The sequence below is a fragment of the Schistocerca gregaria genome, chromosome 2 (assembly GCF_023897955.1).
Source record: "Schistocerca gregaria isolate iqSchGreg1 chromosome 2, iqSchGreg1.2, whole genome shotgun sequence".
NCBI lineage: Eukaryota > Metazoa > Arthropoda > Insecta > Orthoptera > Acrididae > Schistocerca > Schistocerca gregaria.
The window spans coordinates 146,465,177-146,487,428 of record NC_064921.1 but is presented as its reverse complement, the minus strand read 5'-3'; the positions used below and the strand labels follow the sequence as shown (position 1 = coordinate 146,487,428).

At 41.1% G+C, this 22,252-nt stretch overlaps 1 protein-coding gene across 1 annotated transcript in view; it reads left to right on the top strand.

The window, feature by feature from the left end:
- The window catches only part of LOC126336561 (protein quiver-like), a 59,164-nt gene that overhangs the window by 2,893 nt on the left and 34,019 nt on the right, over positions 1–22,252 (top strand). The gene's annotated exons all lie outside the window — the stretch shown is intronic.

Genomic DNA, 22,252 nt, shown 5'->3' with positions numbered 1-22,252 from the left:
AACCAATAGGTTGATTAGGTATACCCAATTTGTAATATTTTGTGTATTTTGTAAACCTGATACAAGAAAGTTAAATTTTGGAATCTGTTTTGTCAAACGATGTAAGACCTTTTGTCATGTAACTATCCAAGTATTGTTAGCTACGTCAGTAAGTGATAGTTGTAGAACAGTTGAGAAGTTCACTGATTTGGAAGTTAACGTAAATCGTTTCATATCAGATTTTGTGAAGGAGAAACTTTATTATGAATACAATTTTTGAACTAAAGAATTCGGTCTTAGCATATCCCCTTATCAGTACCTCATCCTCTTCCACGTCGTATATATTTTTGAAAAGAAATGATTTTTTTCATCAGAGTAAAAAAAAAATTAATGCTCCAGAATTAGAAAAGTATTAATGTTGGTAACAGTTTCAATGCGAGTAGCATTGCACAGCGCTGAGCCAATGTCCAAAATTATCACTGAACATTTGCAAGGTTATTCATTTATCAACTAATCTACTGACATTATTTTTATGAAATTATTTTACGGTCGGCCTTTGCTGAGCCAAGATGGAATATTTTGTTTGCCTACTGTGGAGAGAACAGAATACCAACAGTACATCCGTTGCGACTTAGGAGCTAAGGAAAATGTATTTCATTGTTTAATTGCATAGGGAATTTTATCAGTTTTTTGCACAGGGTCATAGAACTCGGTGCTCATGACACAGAGTAAACTTCAGAGGGATTGATTTCGTTATAGGCATTATATACTGGTTTTCCAGATTAAGTTGTTTAATTTTTCTTTGGATTACAGTAAAGCTGATTAAGCACACCATTTACGCGACAACACAACACACAGTAAATTTGGATAGCAAAAAATAATATTATTTTTAAAGAACGTTACACTTGGCGGTAGCTCCGCTAGTTGTTCGCTTTGTAAATTTTTTATATTAGAATAGTCGATAAATATATTCTGTTCTCTCAACCATTGTGCAGCAATAATAGTAGTTACATTTTGTCTGGCGGAACACTGTTTACTAACTTGTATAAATTTTTTTCACAGTTCATTGGAATTCTTATGCTCCACCTTGTTTTTTTTTTTCATTGAGTTGAGTGTCGAAATTTTGTCTTAGGATTTGCACTCTGCATGTGATTTAAGATGCCGCACAAAACTGTTAAGGTTCCGGCGCCTAATCTCACAATTAAAGATACCGAAATGGACGACTTTCTGATTATTGACAACAATGTTGAGAATGATAATGACCACTCTGCGGTGCAACAGTTGCAAAACACCACAGCCACTGTACATGCCGATTCTAAGAATAATGAACAAATTCCTGACACTATGATTTCACCCACTAATTTGACTAGTAATCAGACGGTAGATTCGCGTATTGCGCATGCCGTTGATCTGCACATGGCTGATGGGCACAATTCAAATCTTGATTGTTTAACGAATGAGGTCAATAATTTACCTACTTTTTACACAACTAACCAGATGGCCAATAGTATGTCAGAGGACAGAATAGTGCAAAGTGCTCAGTCTGTCACTGGAAATCCGTCGGATTTTAGTAGTAGTAATTGTGCGGATAATGCAACAAACGAGACGTCCATGGTTGTAGATGATGTCTTCACACCACAAAACACAACACAGATACCATCCGACGCATCAATTGAAGAGAATGCGGAAGCGATGCTGCAAACTGTCATGCAAATGACGGTTAACCTGATCACTCAGGTCCATGAACAATTTTCCATTATAAGAGAAAATCATGTTGACACCACCACTCAGTTCAATGAACAATTTTCCACCATACGTGATGAGCTTAAATCGTACACAGAAACGACTGATAACCGTCTCAGACAGGCAGATGCAGATATTATGACCAGTGAAAAACGTCTTTGCGACACAATTGAAGCGATAGCCAGGCAATGCGCAGACAGTACCAAACCTTTGAGAGATGACATAAATGCTTTAAGATAGCAATGTAGTGAACCTATAAAAAGCTTACAGATGAAATCCAATCAGTTAATGAAAGAATAGATCAAGAAGACCTTCGATTAGATGCACTTCTTAAAGTTCCCACAGAGACCACAGAAAAGCGATACAAAGACTTTATCCGTGAACACACAGAGGAAAACAATCAGTTGTTACCGTCATTAGCAGTACAAAGACAAGACGTAGAACAGCAGTTACTCACTAGCCTTACAATCCATGTTGACGCTAGTATAGCTTCCGTTACAGACGAGGTTAATAGAGTAAAACAATCACAGAACCAAATACAGACAGATGTAACTGATTTCAAAACCACTGGCGACCCACGAACCCAAAAAAGTTGAAGAAAAGTGTACGGATGACACTGAGTCGTTAAGCTGTCGTCTTGAACAAATTGAGCTGGTGCAGGACCCTGACACAATTAAAGCAGATTTGAAAAAGATGAACAAAACTACACGCAAACTACAGAAGCAAGTCGACGCTTTGGATTCAAACAATCCCACACACATTGTTACGTTCACGGAAACATGTGATGAGCTATCGGCATGATTGGAAACACTTGAAAATCAAACTGAAAATAAACCAGACGACGCAGCTTCCATTCCGTTCACCGTCTCTCGAGAATATCGGTACATGCAGCAAACATTAAATCAGCTTGATGCATATAACAGTTCGCTACATAGGAAAGTTAACAATTTGCATCAGGAAGTAGACAATATCAGAAAATTATCTCCACGTAATCAGTTTCAAACCAACGTGCAACAGCAAAAGTCATCTACTTTACAGCCTCACTACAATATGAGCTGACTACAAAGAGTGCTTAACTTTGATACAAGCTAGCCATCTCACAATCAGTTCTTTTACGACGCCGCGCCGAACCCTCTCAAAATCTACAACGTGAAGTATTCGACAATAAATATTTCCTTTCTTTGAAGACACTCAAGGTATTTAGAAATAGCCGCACAGACCTGCATCCCCTTGATTGGGTGCAGCAATTTTCATTTTCGCTGCCACTTAACTGGCCAGTGACACACAAGCTGGAGCTTTTTAGAGGGAGAACCTTCGATGCGTATGAGCCCAAAAATGGTTGAAATGGCTCTAAGCATTATGGAACTTAGCATCTGAGGTCATCAATCCCCTAGGCTTAGAAATACTTAAACGTAACTAACCTAAGGACATCACACACATCCATTCCCGAGGCAGGATTCGAACCGGCGACCGTAGCAGCAGCGTGGTTCCGGACTGAAGCGCCTACAGCCGCTCGACCACAGCGGCTGGCCGTATGAGACCCAGAGCAAGACAATGTCACTCCGTCGAAGACTGTGAAAATGATTTTCTATCTGCGTATTGGTCGGAAACGACTCAGCGAGACATGAAAGATCAACTAATTTGTTTTTCCAATTTTGAACACTCCAGTTTTCCAACTATCACCCAGTTCTTTGAGTATATGGTTCATCAAAAGCACTGCCTGACCGAATCGTATAGCCAATCTGCAATCATACAATTATGCATCTCAAAAGTTCCGCGCTTATTACGAGTTTCCCTTCTCACCGGACAGCAAAAGGAAAGCATTTCAGCCTTCAGTGACTAATTACAATTATTATAAATTCAGCAGTCGGACTACTCTTTTGTCAATAAGAACCTTAATAACCGCAATCAAGTTAACAACTCATTCGGTTACAACGAGCAGTCCCGCCCATTCCACAGCAAAAGAAATACAAGATTTGGGTTCCGATAACGATTTTCATGGACATGCTAACAAGAGACAACATTTTGATAAACAGTGTATTCAGCAGCAGCAACTATATCAGAATTTCGACGTCAGCAATCATAGTTTCCAGCCGCAATTCTTGCCTCAGCTGCAGCAGCCCGGAAATATCCAAAAACAATACGATCGACAAGCCCAGCCGAAGATCAATGTGCCACCGCCCAGCTTTGTCAGTATAGCCCAGTCCAGTAATTTTAAGCAATGACAAGGGAATAACTTCACCCACAAAAACCAATGGCCACAGTCACATCGAAACGATCAGCAGCAAAGAAATTTTCACCACAAGCATGAAGGGAACTTAAGCGTAATTTTGGCAACACCAACTTTCATCACAATCAGACCCAGCAGTCTCAGTTCATTCTTAATGAACCTAATGTTCGTTTCCATCCACCGCAGCATTCTGCACATGGAAACAACCATACAGTACATATAATTGAGCCATCACAGCTAGCCACTAGCTTAAAGTCTGATATCCTTCGTTTAACAGAGAGCAACGGCAACTGCTAATGCGCTGTGCGCGCCCCTACTTACAATCGATTCAAACGCTCAGGTAACAATCTTGGTTCAGTGGTGTCAAAGATACAATCTCTTCTACATGTGATAACCATTTCATGTCATTTTTCATGAAATGTATTACAAAATCGGGCTCCATGTACAAGTGGACCCCTCACACCATAAAACAATACCGATCATTATGTGCCATCATACACTCTAGGACAAAAACGGCTCATCACAAAGTAATTATCCGAATGGGAAGGAATCGGTACATGTAATGCACATGTAGCGATAAACAAATAATTACAATTTCAGAAAAATTTGATGATTTGTTCAAGAGAAGGAATTTCACAAACTGAGGAAGTCAGTAACGCATTGGTCAACCTCTGACCCTTATGCAAGCTGTTATTCCGCTTGCCATTGATTGCCGGAGGAATATCGTACCAAATTCTGTCAAACTGACGCTCTATATCGCCAAAATCACGAGCTGGTTGGAGATCCCTGCCCATAATGCTCCATACGCTCTCAATTGGGAGTCATTCAACAGCCTTGCTGTCTAAGGTAGGATTGGCAAGCACGAAGACAAACAGTGTTTGGGCGGACATTATCTTGCTGAAATGTAAGTCCAGGATGGCTTGTCATGAAGACAAACAAAACGGGGAGTTGAATATCATTGCCTTACAGCTGTGCTGTGAAGGTGCCGCGGATGGCACGTCTTCTGGTCATTGGGGCTCAGTTCGCAGCGGCACTCATCAATTAAGACAATTCTACTCCAGTCAATGACATTCCAGGCCAAAGACGTGTCTTGAGACGCATCGGATAGCGATGAGGTACCAACCTGCTGCCACCCGCCATACAGCTCGACAACCAGGAGTGATGCTCTCAAAAATGGTTAACATCTGACGTCATCAGTCCCCTAGAACTTAGACTACTTAACCTAACTAACCCAAGGACATCACACACATCCATGCCCGAGGCAGGATTCGAACCTGCGATCGGAGCAGCAGCGTGGTTCCGGTCTGAAGTGCCTAGAACCGCTCGGCCACAGCGGCCGGCAGTGATGGTCTGAGGTGCGATTTCTTTCATATCAGGATTCCACTGCTTGTCATTCGCGGAACTCTACCCTTACAAAGCAGCGGTAGGTCGACGATGTTCTACTCCCCGTTTTGTTGTCCTTTTTGCAAACAATCCTGGGCTTACATTTAAGCGAGATAATGCCCGTTCGCACACGCTGAGAGTTCCTACTGCTTGCGTTCATGTTTGCCAATTCCTGCCTTAGCCAACCAGGTCGCTCCATCTGAGTAGGTTTGGATTATTATGGGCAGGCCCCTCCAACCAGCCAGGATTTTTGACGATCTAAGGCGCCAATTGGCCTGGACAAGGATGTTAATGTTGCTTCCCTTCTATGACATGGCATAGGAGGAAGCAAAATAATGTGGGATGATGGCCGGTAGCTCTACATGTGGAAAAATATAAGTTATTGAGGATGATTAGGAAAATTAAACTGTAATCTTCGGATAGAGTATTGCTAGTATTCTTTTTGACACAGTCAAGTCGTTTAAATAACTGGGCGTAACACTGCAAAGCGATATGATGTGGAACGAGCATGTGGGAAATATGGTAGGCAAGGAGAATGGTCGACTTCGGTTTTTGGGAAGAATTTTACGAAATTGTGGTTCGTCTATAAAGAAGACAGCATATAGGACGATAGTGCGACCCTGTTCCTGAGTACTGCTCAAGTGTTTGCGATCCGTACGAGATATGACTGAAGGAAGATACCGAAGCAATTCAGCGGCGGTCTGTTAGATTTGTTACCGCTAGGTTCGAACAACACGCAACACTCAAATGGGTATCCCTGGAGGGACGGCGACGTTCTTTTTGAGAATCACTATTGAGAAAATTTAGAGAAGCGGCATTTGAAGCTGACTGCTGATCGATTTTACTGCCGTCAACATACATTGTGCGTAAAGACTACGAATATAAGATATATATTGCACGTAAGGACCACAAAGATATGATACGAGAAATTAGGCGTCATACGGAGGCACATAGACAGTCGTTTTTCCCTCCTTCTATTTGCGAGGGGAACAGGAAAGGAAATGACAAATACGAGGGGCGTTTGAAAAGTCCATGCAAAGTCTGAGAGATGGCACCAACGGCGCCTATCGAGGTCATGTTTAGCAGGTAGCATCTTTGGAAAGAACGCACACCAAGTTCCAGCTATACTGATCTATTTCTTTGTGTTTTGGCATTCGTGTGAATCAAGGAAGTCCAGTGACTGTCAAAAAGTGGACGAAAAAGAATTTCGTGTGATGATTAAACATTACATTATGAAAGGCAAAACACCTCAGGAGACTAAAGAGAAGCTTGATAAACATTACGGTGGCTCTGCACCTTAGATTAGAACAGTTTATAAGTGGTTTCAACATTTTCGGGGTGGCCATATGGGCACAAGTGATGCTGAACGTTCTGGACGCCCTGTGGAGGTTACGACTCCAGAAATCATCGATAAAATCCAGGATATGGTGATGGATGACAGAAGAGTTAAGGTGCATGAGATTTTTAGTGCTGAGGGCATCTCGAATGAACGTGTACATAATATTTTGCATAAACATCTGGACATGAGAAAGCTATCCGCAAGATGGGTTCCGCGATTGCTCACGCTTTACCAAAAACGGAATCGTGTAAAGTTTTGTAAGAATCGTTTGCAGTTGTTCAGCAAGAATCCACAGGAATTTAAGCGTCGTTTCGTCACTGTGGATGAAACATGGATGCATTACAATCCTCCTGAGACCAAACGACAATCTAAACAATGAATTACCAAGAGAAATATCACCAAAAAAGGCGAAGACCAGTCCTTCGGCCGGAAAGGTTATGGCGACTGTCATTTGGGATTCGCAAAGGATAATCCTGATCGACTATCTGGGAAAGGGTAAAGCTATTAGAGGTGCATATTATTCATCATTATTGGAACGTTTGAAAACCGAGCCTGCAAGAAATCGCCGGCGACCGGACTGCAAAAGAGACCTTTTGCATCACGACAATGTACCAGCACACACCTCAGCAGTTTTGGTCGCAAAATTAATGGAAATAGGATTGCAACTCGTTTCACATCCCCGCTATTCTTCAGACTTGGTTCCCTCGGACTGCTATGTGTTCCCCAAATTGAAGAAATGGCTGGCGGGATAAAGATTTTATTCAAACGAGGAGGTGATTGCAGCAACTAATAGCTATTTTGCAGACTTGGACAGTCCCTATTATTCGGAAGGTATTAATGAATTAGAACAGCGTTGGACGAAGTGTATAAGTCTAAAAGGAGACTATTTCGAAAAATATAAAAGGTTTACCCCAAACACGTAAGTAGATTTTACTTTTGCACGGACTCTTCAAACGCCCCTCGTAGAGGTACAGGGTAACCTCCGCCACCCGGCGTACGGTGGCTTGCATAGTATCTCTGTAGATGTAGATATAGAAAAAGCATAGGAACTCTTTGCTGCTTCGGATCACGTTCACATTTCGTCGGATGGTTTGTAACAGCTCCTACTGATTTCAAGCTATACGGCAGTGAAAACCTGCGGTCGTGCTACACTCCAAAATAGTCAGATCAAGTTCAATGGGATTGCAGTCCCACCAAGTCCTTAGAGAAGGACAGAATCGCCCAGGGAGAGGCAGCTGCGGTGAACGTTGTGAAGAACGTCGTCGTGTTGCTCATCGCACCACGAGCCGTCGTTTTCTACAGCGAAATGTGTGGGAATCAATGTCCCAAGCGGAGAGTTGGTTTCACTCACGCCATTTATGCCATCCCCTGAGACGTTTTCGTGTCTACTCTGAGCGGCGGTGGGCCTGAGATGTTTTCCTCGGCCACCCATAAGAACAGCCGCGTGATTAAACGCTGGGTGTCGCGGTTCTGACCTCAGTCGCTAGGGCGCCAACTGTGGTGCAATTTGGTGCCAATGTGAAGTCATTAACCCATCTTGCAATTCACATGAACATCTCAGTTATGGCTCGACACCTTGTTTTTTGAACCGTCGCCAATCCGGAGTGTGACGTTGCAGGGTGTCAAGCTTTTGAGCCATTAAAGAGATGATGGAGTGCTGACACATTATCTGCGTGTGCAGCAATGCTGGCAACTGATGGGCTATGTATGGGGATCTTATCGACCTGTATCGCATCAAAGACAGCCTGAAGATTGTAAGGTCCCTCTTCCGTGAGGAAGACATTTTTACCTGTTTTAATAAATTATTGTCTCTTATTCACGTATTCACGATAGTTAGGAAGTGCTGTAGTCCGTAGCCGGCCATGAATCGGAGAGCATTTCCCACGCTGGCTGGGTAGGTGACGAAGAGACCATATGTCGCGCGTAGTGGGGTGGGGCTCGGCGCTGGACCGTAGCAACAAGCGTCAGCCTGGGAAATATACATGAGGGGAAGTACCGCCATCTTGGCGCCAAAGTCACCGATTTTGTTTATTTATATTCAATAATTACAGTCATTTATGACGTCATGAATACTAGGAGGAGCCTCCGGATGTTTAAAACTATTTATCATAATTTTGCCTCGTTAAAATTCACACCCGTTCATTAACAAATGCATATCTTCGTAAGTACGAACTTGATCGCAAATCCACGAACTGTGACGAAACTAGTAGGAGATACGGACTGCGCGCCAAAGTTGTCAGTCGTCGTTAAGAGCTCTTCCTGTGTTGTTCGATGGTAGCCATGCTCTCGGTTACGAGTAGTTTGTGACATGAGTGTTTCATTATTGATCTAATAGGAATAAAAGTGATATTACGGCATTCTGAATGTTAATTTCGAGTAAATAGATAGCCCAAAGTGTATCGACAGCAATTTCAGATAATTAGCTTCCACCGACAGAGACATCCAATGCGTCAATGAAGAATCTGCACGGGACGACATTTACGAGAGCTGCACCGCGCACAGGTAGGAGAAAACCCGACGAAACAACCCATCAAGGTGGATCAAGGAAGGTCCGACTCACACTCGCAAATTCCGGGTGGAAATGCTGACCAGTTATACTGTACGTCACATATACCACCCTCTACGGACTCGTGGCTAAGCTGAGTAATAACAGTATCAGTTTAGAAGCGAGGGGACCTTGCAAGATGACGCAATGAAGCGTTCAAACAGGTAGTGACAAAAGAAATTAAAATCATAAGGACGGCTGTAGGTGTTTTTATTTTTTGTCAGATTAAAGAGATAGCTTACAGGTATCCTTGAGCCAAATTTCAGACTTATCTGGGAATGGGAGACAATTACGGGGTTTCGAAAAAATGATTCTTGTGTAGTACTAGCAATGAAGAAAACCTAGCAATCAAACATAATGTAAACAGCAAAGGAAAAACGAAAAACAACTCATTGTTCCTAATGGAAGCAAAAAAGAAAAAAAATCGTGGTCAAAAGTGTTTTTTCTTACAAGGATAACTAAAAGTGATCTAGGAGTACTAAGTCATTATCTGAAAACTGTTTTCAAAATTGTACCACTAAATTCACTAAATATGACAGATGATGGATATTTTCAGATCACTGGAAGATCGGACTTGTCTACGCAACTTGAAAACATAGAACGCCGTACTATCGAAATAGAACTTCAGTGTAAGCATCCGAAGAAAGAGAGGAAGCTGAAACACACATTCTATTTCGAAGAGAATGGACATCGATTGACAATCAGTAAACATTTGCCGAACGGTTTCTACTAACTTCGAAAATAATTAACGATGGATTTGTACTAGAGGATCTTTGGGGTACATAGACTAATCATGCCTCAGTTGATGACAACACTAAAAAGAACATGCGCGCGAGCATTAAATCAGCCCTTCGCTTTGAGAGTCATTATCTATGAGTGCAGACGTCATGCGACAGGAAGAACTATTGCATGTATCTATAGAGACTACATAGAAGATTGCAAAAAGAGTGGTACACCTATAGTATTCTCTATTTGTTTTCAAAAACATGCAACTTTGAATTCAGTGTGTCTTTTGTCGACGAAAAAAAGATTTATGTGAGTTTTGTATGGTATACGTGAATTCTGGTGATACTAGCAGTCAGCAAAAGAATGACTAGTATGGCTCAAATTGGAGAAGAACATTGAAAAAGTCAAAAAGAACTTGCTGAACTGAATCCAGATTGTTCATGCGTATGATTTACAAGGAGTGCCTCCTGCACCTAAAGGGAATGTCCCAGGTTTCTATTACAAAAGGTTAAGTGTCTACTAAATCTGACAACATTCGACTACGAAATGAAACAAGGAGCTTGTTGTACGTGGCATGGAGATGGAAGCAAACGGTCCAACACCAAATGTATGCCCATATAAACTCACTGTCGTGTTTGTAAATTCGTAAGATAAGTAAATTTACCATACAATTACATGTAAAGATAAAATTGACTTTTATTTAGATACTTCATTGCTGAAAAAGCTATAGCTCAGGTCCCTGATAGCTAACAGAACAATGTGATAATTCCAAACCCGTTTTGATGACTAACAAAAATTATACATATGTAAATATTAAAATGATTACATTCTCAGAAAAAGTTTGGATAAATACTTAAAGTACACAGGAAAATATTAATATTTTCATCCTTACGTTACTAGGAAACCAAATTACTAGTCCAATCTTCGAAAGTGGTTACCCACAAATGAGATTTTTGAGATATCACATTGCTAGTGTCGGTTTGCGATATGTACTCACTCTTTCGTAGACTACTATACAGCAGATACAAAAGCCGAATAATATAGCACAGTAGAATTAAATACAAGGAACGTAGATTAAGTAAGGTATGCCAGGTTGGGTTAGGGCACTCTCATATTTCAGCGACTTGTTACGTCACTGGTAGACAGACGGCAACCATCCCCGGTTGTAGTGTATGGGGTATTAGAAAACAAATTTCTCCACCTCTCTTCTCTTCCCATTTAACTTAAAGTTTTGCGCTGACAGGGTTCACAACAATTAGTGTTAATGTTATATACAAAACACTTAAATGTTACAGCACTGTTATATCACCACCCAACACTAGTGGGCGATGTTCTCATTCATGCTGGTGTTTTGGGCATCTGACTACTGTAATGTTTTATAATTTCGTACTGGTTATTTGAAACATATTTTTGTGAATACAATGATAATTTTCAAACTTACCTCACAAAGCTGACGCAGAAGCTAGGTCGAAGATGTTGAAGAAGACGCTGTCCAGAGCAAAATCTTTCTTGCCGAATTCCGTTTCATTACATCACTTTTGTTCTTGTTCTGGCATTTCATTGAAGTATTTTGCTACTAAGTTCGGGAAATTTCGCATGTGTGTAATCTGCTAAGGTTCCCATCACTTTTGCCGGCCGCGGTGGTCTCGCGGTTCTAGGCGCGCAGTCCGGAACCGTGCGACTGCTACGGTCGCAGGTTCGAATCCTGCCTCGGGCATGGATGTGTGTGATGTCCTTAGGTTAGTTAGGTTTAAGTAGTTCTAAGTTCTAGGGGACTGATAACCACAGCAGTTGAGTCCCATAGTGCTCAGAGCCATTTGAACCATTTGAACCCATCACTTTTCTACAACGAGAATGCATGAAAAGCAGTAAATATAATTTCTAGTTCACGTATTTTATCCAACCAGTCAGGAGAGGGAGAAATAAGGCCCCATTTTGAAATAACAGTAATGCAGTCTTTCTCCAGACTTAATTCTGTATCAACAATACACTTTTTTACTTTATGTCCTACGAGTGGAAAAACTGATAGAAGTTGACCTCGGGGAAGATTTACAATTTGTACAGAAACCAGATGCCAGTTACAAGAGTCGAGGGGCATGAAGAGGAAGCAGTGGTTGGGAAGGGAGTGAGACAGGTTTGTAGCCTATCCCCGATTTTATTCAATCTGTATATTGAGCAAGCAGTAAAATTCTAGAAAACAAAAGAAAAATTTGGAATAGTTAATAAAATCAATGGAGAAGCAATAAAAACTTCGAGGTTTGCCGACGACACTGTAATTCTTTCACAGATAGCAAAGGACCTGGAAGAGCTGTTGAACGGAATGGACAGTGTCTTGAAAGGAGGATATAAGATGAACATCAACAAAAGCAAAAGGAGGATAATGGAATGCAGTCGATTGAAATCAAGTAATGCTGAGGGAATTAGATTAGGAAAAGAGGCAATTAAAGTAGTAGAAGAGGTATGCTATTTGGGGAGAAAAATAACTGATTGTGATCGAAGTAGGGAGGATATAAAATGTAGGCCGGCAATGACAAGGAGAGCGTTTCTGAAGAAGAGAAATTTGTTAACATCGAGTACAGATTTAAAATTCTGGAAGTTTTTTCTGAAAGTATTTGTGTGGCCATGTATAGAAGTGAAACATGGACAATAAACAGTTTAGACAAGAAGAGAATAGAAGCTTTCGAAATGTGATGCTATAGAAGAATGCTGAAGATTAGTCGGGTAGATCACGTAACTAATGAGAAGGTACTGAATAGAATTGAGAAGAAGAGGAATTTGTGACACAACTTGACAAGAAAAAGGGATGGGTTGGTGGGACACGTTCTGAGGCATCAAGGGATCGCCAGTTTAGTACTGTAGGGTCGCTTGGAGGGTAAAAAGTCGTAGAGGGAGGCCAAGAGATGAATCCACTAAGCAGATTCAGAAGGATGTAGGTTGCAGTAGGTAGTTGGAGATGAAATAGCTTGCACAGAATACAGTAGTATGGACAGCTGGATCAATCCAGTCTGCTGACTGAAGACCACAAGAACAATTGTATTTGCCAAACAACTGTCGATGTTTTTGCACTTTAAAGCTGTATATCCTGCAAGATATTTTAAAGCGTCATCCTTCACGTCTTCACTGGTGCACACTGAATTACTGATATCGAAATCTAAGATCAAGTTTTGTCATCTATAGCGACTTCAAGTGATTTATCAGTCACTTTGATACATAAATCACTGGAGAAAAAACGGGGGGAGGCTTTCCTCAGTTTCATCCTCAGGTGTTGGGTAGTTTTCAGCAGCAGAATTCTCATTGCTGTTCTCTGTAGTCGAAGAACCAAGAGACAAAGGTATTTTACTTGCACTTCCGGTCGGTATTAATAAACGAATTCTTTGGGATAGGTATAAAATACACCAACGCCTCGAATTGTAGAAAAGAAATTTTCCACTCAGTCTTGATTCAGTTTGGCTGTTAACGGTAATGGTCCTCCGGAATTCTTCACATCATTAAAGGGTCCAAAAATGTAAATTTATTGATATAATGAATCCCTTCTGAAATGGGAGGAGGCAGATTCTTTTCCCTATTCGCATATTAGAACTCTTTTTACAGAGTTTTCCCGATTTCTGATATTAAACCCGTAACTACTTCTAAGTGGAGCTTTATGATTTTGAGGATATCTTGAGTTCGGCACATAGTTCACTTGCTCAATGAAGCTTCCTTCACGATCCTTACGCAGAGATATTTCACAGTTTGGGCATTGCGACGTTGAAAGTAGCTGTACAGCCATTCGGACATTCTGACGATCACGTTCATTAACGTTAAAGTAAAGCTCCGATATGTGATGAGTGATCGAAAGATCACATTTGTGATGTCGAAGATCATCTACCATAATTTTGTGTTTTTTAATTTTTTATTTATTTATTTATTTATTTATTGTTCCGTGGGACCACATTATGGAGAAGTCTCCATGGTCATGGAACGAGTCAATACATGCAATTATAACACGGTTGTAGAAACAGATAAAATGAAATATAAGAAAAATATTCAGGCGACAAGTCGTTAGTTTAAATAAGGAAAATCAAGAACGTAACATTGGAATTTGCTTAATTTTTTAGCTCTTCCAGGAGCTCCTCGACAGAATAGAAGGAGTGAGCCATGAGGAAACTCTTTAGTTTAGACTTAAAAGTCTAAAATGGATGCAGCAGAATACTGCACTCCTTTCTGCGCAAGGGCCAAGGAAGTGCATTCCACATGCAGATTTGATTTCTGCGTAGTATTAACTGAGTGAAAGCTGCTAACTCTTGGGAATAAGTTAATATTGCTAACAACAAACGACATTAAAGAAAATATATACTGTGAGGGCAATGTCAAAATTCCCAGACTATTGAATAGGGGTCGACAAGAGGTTTTCGAACTTACACCACACATAGCTCGAACAGTTCGTTTTTGAGCCAAAAATACCCTTTTTGAATCAGAAGAATTACCCCAAAAAATAATACCATATGACATAAGCGAATGAAAATATGCGAAGTAGACTACTTTTTGTGTTGAAATATCACTTATTTCAGATACTGTTCTAATGGTAAATAAAGTGGCATTTAGTTTCTGAACAAGATCCTGAACATGGGCTTTCCGCAACAGCTTACTATATATCCGAACGCCTAGGAACTTGAACTGTTCCGTCTCGCTTATAATATGCCCATTCTGTCTGATTAAAATATCAGTTCTTGTTGAATTGTGAGTTAGAAACTGTAAAAACTGAGTCTTACTGTGATTTAGCTTCAAATTATTTTCCACAAGCCACGAACTTATTTCATGAACTACCTTATTTGATAATGTTTCAGTGTTACACACAAGATCCTTCACTACCAAGCTGGTGTCATCAGCAAACAGAAATATTTTTGAATCGCCTGTAATACTGGAAGGCATATCATTTATATAAATAAGAAACAGCAGTGGCCCCAGCACCGACCCTTGGGGAACGCCCCACTTAACGGTGCCCCATTGGGACTGAACATCACTACCACTCTCAATATTGCGGAGAATTACCATCTGCTTTCTGTTCTTAAAGTAAGAGGAGAAACAATTGTAAGCTACTCCCCTTACTCCATAATGGTCCAGCTTCTGCAGTAATATTTTGTGGTCAACACAGTCAAAAGCCTTCGTTAAATCAAAGAAAACACCTAACGTTCACAACCCTTTATTTAATCCGTCCAAAACCTCACAGAGAAAAGAGAATATACCATTTTCAGTTGTTAAGCCACTTCTAAAACCAAACTGTACATTTGACAACTAATTATGCGAATTTAAATGCTCCAGTAACCTTGTATCTACAACCCTCTCGATAACTTTAGCAAACACCGATGGCATAGAAATAGGTATATAATTGTAAATATTATCCCTGTCTCCCTTTTTATAAAGTGGCTTCACTACCGAGTACTTTAATCGGTCAGGAAACCGACCACTCCTAAAGGAAAAGTTACAGATATGGCTAAGTACTGGACTAACATACATGGAACAATACTTCAGTATTCTGCTAGATACCCCGTCATATCCATGAGAGTTCTTGGTCTTTAGTGATTTAATTATTAACTCAATCTCCCTCTTGTCAGTATCATGGAGGAGCATTTCAGGGAACAGTCTCGGAACACTTTTTTCTATGAGAGCTATATGATTCCCTGTTGGGACTAGGTTTCTATTTAGTTCACCTGCTATATTCAGAAAGTGATTATTAAATACTGTACATATATGCGACTTATCAGTAACACGGACATTCCCACTACGCACTGATTCTATATTCTCTACCTGTCTCTGTAGACCAGCCACTTCCTTTACGACTGACCATATGGTTTTAATTTTATCCTGAGACTTAGCTATTCTATCTGCATACCACATACTTTTTGCATTCCTAATAACTTTCTAAGCACCTTACAATACTGTTTGTAATGGTCTGCTGCATTTAGATTGTGACTGCTTTAACGTTTTGATATAATTGCCGCTTTGTTCTACAAGATATTCTTATCCCTCTAATCAGCCACCCAGGCTGCCTGATTGTGCTGGTACCCTGTTTTGAACGTTCTAACGGAAAGCAACTTTCAAAGAGCATGAGAAAAGTCTTTAGAAAAGCATTATATTTATCGTCTACTGTATCAGCGCTATAAACATCTTGCAACTCTTGTTCCTTGATGAGGTTTACAAATGACTCTACAGCAACTGAATCTGCTTTTCTAAACAGCTGATGACTATATTTAACAGGTGATGCAGCACAAAAATCTTTTAGAGTTAAAATTTGTGCATCATGATCTGAAAGGCCATTCACCTTTTTGCTAACAGAATGCCCTTCTAGTAATGATGGTAGTGATCACAATACCATCAGGCAAAGTCACACCATCTTCAAGAAAATTGTTTCTTAATAATTTCAGCAAATGTGGAACATCAAAAAAACCCAGAACTTTCTGCTGTGATCAACAGTGTCCGAAAAAAATTCTTGGATGTGGACACACCAAGCTGCTTCCACACTTTCAGATTTTTAGCTTTCATTTCACATGTAACAGCTGCGCCATGGACTCCTCCTCTTGCAACTTCTCTTATGATGTTCTGCAAATCACTGAACATCAAAGTCATAATACCCCGACTGCTTCCACATCGAAAAGAAGTGGCGAAACATGCAGACTTTGACACCGTTGTGTGGTCCGAGTGCCACATCGTCGGATAGATCGTAAGTGACGAAGCCGTTAATTTTCATTTCGTCAAAGATTAGGGAAGCAGTTGCCTCTAATGACGTGAACATTTCTGACCTAACTTTAATTAACCTCAAAACTGGTTTCAAAGTCCTGGTCGGGACTTCAACTGTTTTGTTCTCAATTTCTGAATCGTTGACCTGCAGGGAAAAGGACAGTTCCTCCTCCTCAGAAATGTAAATTCCTTAGGAGACAAAGCTCTCAAAGTAAGAGTATTCGTAATGCCTTATGAGCTCCAGATTACTTGATTTCTCTTCTTTAACAAACAGCGAATTTGACTTGGTGTAACACTGTGAAAGTATGGTTTTCACATCCAGCATACACATTTATGCTTCTTAATGTGAGACACATTACGTTTTATAGATGCAGCCTGCTTTTTAACTTTTTTCATAGACTTAATTTTTGTTCCAGTAAAAAAATTTTAATCCTCAGACTAACCCATTAATTATTTAGTTCTTGAATTTAATGGTCTTTAAATGAAATTATTGGATCAGTACAAAAGTCTGCGTTGGTAGATTTGTTTAGTTTACTTTTCTTCGGAGACAGAATTTTCAACTTTACTTTACTGACGACGTTCTCTCTCTGCTACAACGCTGTCGGTAACATTCGAGGTGCCAGGACCTGCAACTTCCTCTGCCTCGTGATGGCTGGGTGTTGTGTGATGTCCTTAGGTTATTTAGGTTTAAGTAGTTCTAAGTTCTAGGGGACTGATGACCATATAGATGTTAAGTCCCATAGTGCTCAGAGCCATTTGAACCATTTTGAACCTGCAACTTCAAATTCACTTCCATGCCAGATGGGCATTTTTTTGAGACGTAACAGCGTTGGCCATCGGCAATTTCCATATAAGTAGGCCTAACAGTTCATTCTGCATGTCTCGTTTGCAATCACTTTCACAAAAATGTTCGGAACAAATTATTGACATTTTTAACATTAATTTTGTCCTCACATTTACATCGAGCAGTCCACATAAGTTGTAGTTCAACATTATTTGGAAAACGGTGATAAATTACGCCTTCCGTCTGACATTGACTCTTGCTACATTCAGCAACTGCACAGTACAACACATTATTGCAAAAAATTCACAAAACAAGCTGCTTAAAAATTGAACACTCGGCATATCAAGAAATAACCTCATAGTGGTACCAAAAGCGCAAGAAGTCGATTTCACACCCCTCTGTCTAGATGAATTAAGTAGTTAATGTTCAATACCATACAGTAACTATGCTTGAAAGCCACGTCGTCATTACAATTGTACCACTTTGCAGTGAATCAGGATTTGCTTCAGCCTCACAAACTGTATTTAAGCCTAATAATTGCGAGAAAGCCACAATAGCAATATACGTAGTTACATATATTTTGGATCCTGATAACGTGAATTTATTCCGACTGTTTAGAAATTCAAGGGAGTTTAACTGAACTTCTATTTTGTTCTTGCTTCATATAATTGTTTCTTATATTTTATTAATTCTCTAAACTTCATAAATGTTTCACTGTTTTCATCCTAGTTCACTGGCGTAATCTGGTTTTCTTGCTATTGTTTTGCATGTGACAGTTAGAAAGACGCTAACTTTCTCGCTTCCTATCTGAGACAGTCGTAACTGTTGGAGACGGAAGAGGGAGGCGATGTAGTCTATGATGACACCGAAACTGTTGATGCAAGATGAAGACAGTATGGCATCTGTTCCCCTTTTCAGTTGTTCTAAATTACGAAAAACTGCGGGATGAGATTTAAAGGTGGCCTGCGGGTAAATGCACTCTATGTACTCGTATAGTAACAATGCACTCACAGAACAGTTTCTTTTGATCGAGTGACGCTCCACACAAATGTGCTATGCCCGCATACAATTAAATTAAGTAGCTCAAAATTGTTTGTTGCCAACGAAGGTCCAGACAATGCTCGTAAATTCCGATAAACACAATTCGGCCGGCCGCGGTGGTCTCGCGGTTCTAGGCGCGCAGTCCGGATGCTTCGCATCTATTACACAAAAATATGTCCGATCACGTTAGAGTCGTGCGGCTGCTACGGTCGCAGGTTCGAATCCTGCCTCGGGCATCGATGTGTGTGATGTCCTTAGGTTAGTTAGGTTTAAGTAGTTCTAAGTTCTAGGGGACTAATGACCACAGCAGTTGAGTCCCATAGTGCTCAGAGCCAAACACAATTCGTAAGTTCAATATCGTCTGCACCCTACAGCACATCTAGGTCTGTCACCTCGCTGAACAATAAAGTCCACGTAACTTAACTCTCAGTGCAACACATTTCGTTGACAGACCTGTCAGTTGTTCAGTTCATTAGGACGAGCGCCATATCTGCCATACGCCATTACGCGATGTTTGATCTCTGCTCTCTTGTTTGAGATCTCCCTTTTCCATTCGAAGGTCGATTTCATTGCATCTGCCGGCCGGAGTGGCCGTGCGGTTCTAGGCGCTACAGTCTGGAGCCAAGCGACCGCTACGGTCGCAGGTTCGAATCCTGCCTCGGGCATGGATGTGTGTGATGTCCTTAGGTTAGTTAGGTTTAAGTAGTTCTAAGTTCTAGGGGACTGATGACCACAGCAGTTGAGTCCCATAGTGCTCAGAGCCAAACACAATTCGTAAGTTCAATATCGTCTGCACACTACACCACATCTAGGTCTGTCACCTCGCTGAACAATAAAGTCCACGTAACTTAACTCTCAGTGCAACACATTTCGTTGACAGACCTGTCAGTTGTTCAGTTCATTAGGACGAGCGACATATCTGCCATACGCCATTACGCGATGTTTGATCTCTGCTCTCTTGTTTGAGATCTCCCTCTTCCATTCGAAGGTCGATTTCATTGCATCTGCCGGCCGGAGTGGCCGTGCGGTTCTAGGCGGTACAGTCTGGAGCCAAGCGACCGCTACTGTCGCAGGTTCGAATCCTGCCTCGGGTATGGATGTGTGTGATGTCCTTAGGATAGTTAGGTTTAAGTAGTTCTAAGTTCTAGGCGACTGATGACCTCAGAAGTTAAGTCGCATAGTGCTCAGAGCCATTGGAACCATTGCATCTGAGTATTTAGTATGCCTGGTGTTCAGTTACGATTTTGACAATATTGCCGACAAGACGCCATTGTTTAGTCCTCCTTCTCCTTCTGCTTTACACATTACATTCCGACTAGACTCAGAAGACTTCTCCTTCTCACAATAAATAAAACCTATGTCTGACTTTCACCATCATTCCAATTGCAATTGTCTTCACATTCGTTTTAATTACAAAGCTTTCTCCCAATGAATAAAACAAAAATTACAGTGACTTAACACAATGGTACAACGACGAAATAGACGTTAACGGGTTACATTAAATGCATTTAAATACATGTTATATTTTAGGATCTGTATAGAAATACATTGAAAATCCACATCAGAACCATAGGCAGTATATCAGACAATGAATGTTAGCAGCATCGGTGTTTCATTAAATACAAGGGGAAAATCTCCGTCGCAAACAGAATTCAGACTTCCATGCTAGGATACCGGTTTAACATTTTAGCGTTGCCCAGTTTGGTTGGTTCAAATGGCTCTAAGCACTATGAGACTCAACATCTGAGGTCATTAGTCCCCTAGACTTAGAACTACGTAAACCTAACTAACCTAAGAACATCACACACATCCATGCCCATGGGCAGGATTGTAACCTGCGACGGTAGCAGCAGCGTGGTCCCGGACTGAAGTGCCTAGAACCGCTGGACCGCAGAGGCCGGCTCTCAGTTTTTAAAGTGATATTTTAAGGCAACTAAGTTGTGAAGACGTTATACACTGAAGAAAGAAGAAACTGGTACACATGCCAAATATCGTGTAGGGCTTCCGTGAGCACGCAGAAGTGCCTCAACACGACGTGGCATGGACTCGACTAATGTCTGAAGTAGTGATGTAGGGAACTGACACCATGAATCCTGCCGGCCTGTCCATAACTCCGTAAGAGTACTTTGAGAGGGTGGAGATCTCTTCTGAGCAGTACGTTGCAAGGCATCCCAGATATGCTGAATAATGTTCATGTCTGGGGAGTATGGTGACCAGCGGAAGAGTTTAAACTCAGAAGAGTGTTCCTGGAGCCACTCTGTACCAATTCTGAATGTGTGGGCGTGTGGGGTGCCGCATTGTCCTGCTGGAATTGCCCAAGTACCTCATAATGTACAGTGGACATGAATGGATGCAAGTGACCAGACAGGATGCTTACGTACGTGTCACCTGTCAGAGCCGTATCTAGACGTGTCCGGGGTCCCGTATCACCCCAGCTACACACGTCCACACCTTTACCGGGCATCCGCCAGCTTGAAGAGACCCCTGCTGAAAGGCAGGGTTCTTGGATTCATGAGGTTGTCTCCATACCCGTACAGTCCACAATTTCAAACGAGAGTCGTCCGACCAGGCAAAATGTTTCCAGTCATCAGCACTCCAATATTGGTGCTGATGGGCGCAGACGAGGCGTAAAGCTTTGTGTCGTGCCGTCATCAAGGGTACACGAGTGGGCCCTCGCTTCCGAAAGCCCATATCGATGATGTTTCGTTGAATGGTGCGCACGCTGAGAGTTGTTGATGGCCCAGCATTGGAATCTGCAGCAATTTGCGGAAGGATTGCACTTCTGTCACGTTCAAAGATTTTATTCAGTCGTCGTTGGTCCCGTTCTTGCAGGATCTTTTTCCGGCCGCATCGATGTGGGAGATTTGATGTTTTACCGGATTCTTAAGATTCACGGTACACTCGAGAAATAGTCGTACGGGAAAATCCCAACTTCATGGCCACCTCGGAGGTGCTGTGTCCCACCGCTCGTGCGCCGACTATAGCACCAGCTTCAAACTCACTTAAATCTTGATAACGTCCGATTGTAGCAGCAGGGAGCGATCTAACAACTGCACCAGACACTTGTTGTCCGTAGCGCCGTTTTCGGCCTGTTTACATCCCTGGGTTTAAATACGCATGCCTATGCCAGTTTCTTTGGCGCTTCAGTGTAAATAGCTTCAGTGGTTGAAGTGTAGGCGCATAGCAATTAGCGAATAAGATTGGTTTAAACCGTTCATTTTGAGGCTGAGTATTTGGAAAAGTATCGTATTTTAATTAAAAGATGATAAAATTTATTTGGTTGACACCTTCCATTTGTTATTTAGCATCTGCATGAAAAACATGTTTGTTCCTGGTTACAATTGGTAAATTTTTGTGTGGATGAGAATCTCAACTTTTTTATAATAAGGTTTTTTATGTTAATGAATTGTCTTGAGTATCATAATAATTTTAACTCATTAAATCATAAAAGGATTACCTAAATCTTTTCAGTTAAGTAATTCTTCTTTACAGATTTTTATTAGGAAATTGCCCTAAAATGGTGTTTTCTGTAGGATAGGTATCACTAAATTTTCGACATCATAGGTTCACCTTAGGAGTGTTTAGATAAGTAAGGTTCAGTGTAATAAGATTGATATCAGTACTCCTATAAGCGGTAGCGCTCGATCCAAGTGGGTAGGGCCCCCGTAGTTGGTGATATTTTCATCACTATGTAGTTTAGAAAGTGAGGTATGTTGTGATCCCTTATAACCAATCCTTGTGCCCGTCTTCGGGGATAAATTCCAA